The sequence below is a fragment of the Penaeus monodon genome, chromosome 29, assembly GCF_015228065.2.
Source record: "Penaeus monodon isolate SGIC_2016 chromosome 29, NSTDA_Pmon_1, whole genome shotgun sequence".
NCBI classification, from domain to species: Eukaryota; Metazoa; Arthropoda; class Malacostraca; order Decapoda; family Penaeidae; genus Penaeus; species Penaeus monodon.
In genome coordinates, this window is record NC_051414.1 from 24,999,030 (window position 1) to 24,999,328 (window position 299).

The following is a 299-nucleotide window of genomic DNA, read 5'->3' on the forward strand; positions in this document are numbered from 1 at the left end:
GCCTCCTCTTTTCTTTCTTCCATATCCTCTCAACTCCCCCCCTTCCTCACATACTCCTTCCCTCCTCTTCCTCCTCCCCCTGGCCCTTAGCCTTCCCTTTCCTTGTCCCTTACCTCTCCTTCCTCCATTTCTCCTTCTTTGTTCATTATCCCTCTCCTCCCTCCCTTTCTCTTGTCTTTCCTTCCTTCCCCCTTTCCCCCCTCCCTTTCTCCTAGTCCCTCCTTCCCTCTCCTCTTCCTGCTACCATCAGCAGAAGTTAAGAAAAGATGCAGACACCCTCAAAAGGCCTCGTTGGTTCT